Source organism: Monopterus albus, unplaced genomic scaffold (assembly GCF_001952655.1).
Source record: "Monopterus albus unplaced genomic scaffold, M_albus_1.0 scaffold5323.1, whole genome shotgun sequence".
Lineage (NCBI taxonomy): Eukaryota > Metazoa > Chordata > Actinopteri > Synbranchiformes > Synbranchidae > Monopterus > Monopterus albus.
This window is the reverse complement of record NW_018133185.1, coordinates 1-780: the sequence shown is the minus strand read 5'-3', so window position 1 is coordinate 780 and position 780 is coordinate 1. Positions and strand designations below refer to the sequence as shown.

The 780-nt window shown below is 40.1% G+C and overlaps 1 long non-coding RNA gene across 1 annotated transcript; it reads right to left on the bottom strand.

The window, feature by feature from the left end:
- Positions 1-106: 106 nt before the first annotated feature.
- On the bottom strand, positions 107-599 carry LOC109954271 (uncharacterized). The gene is made up of 2 exons (XR_002274069.1): positions 462-599; positions 107-218 (listed from the first exon to the last, which is right to left on the bottom strand). It is a non-coding gene; the product is annotated as an uncharacterized LOC109954271 (long non-coding RNA).
- Positions 600-780: the final 181 nt, after the last annotated feature.

The window sequence follows — 780 nt, the reverse complement described above, 5'->3', positions numbered from 1 at the left end:
TGGAGACAAGTCAGGCTTTGCTGTAGAAAGTGAATGTGCAGGGGCCATTATGCAGCATACTTTAGCATCATTTGAGCTATACTGAGCTATGGCGTACATATTCTTACCTGAGAGCTGAGGCTCCACAGTTTTAGTGCTGTATCCGGATGGGAACAGATCCAGAGTTCCCTTAAAGCCCTCCTCACCTTCCACACACTTCTCATAGATGAGCGCTGGGTCTGAGACACAGAGCTTAGTATTGTTTACCAAGCAGCTCATGAGCCTAAATAAGTGTGTGCATACTATACTGCTAATACCATTGAAGACAAGTAGTTAAACATTCTCAACTTCAGTTTTCCTGTCCTAAAATTTGCATCTGAGCCTAAAAATACTTTGCTTTTAAAAGTGAGAGGATATTCTGTTTATCGCCACACTGTACACAAAGTTTTCACAGAATGTGTATATTTGGTTTCAGCTCTTACGATTGCACAGTTTCTTGAGTGATGTAATGGAAGACAGAGAGGAGACACTTATTTTGCTCTCTTGTAATTTCTCAATGGGTTTGGCTTGCCTCAGGAAGCACTTATAGAGCTCGGTCTGCAAAGGAGTCAGCCTGCAGGGAAACAGCCACATTCATTACTCATCTACACGATGCAAAGCATTATAGGTTTAATATATTTGAGACATTTTGCTTGATTTGGTAAATCGAAAAAAGCTGTATTGTTGAAAACACAACTGATAAAAGCATGATTTGCTGTTGTTACTGAAACTCATGTACAGTATAAGGCAGACATGGATAAA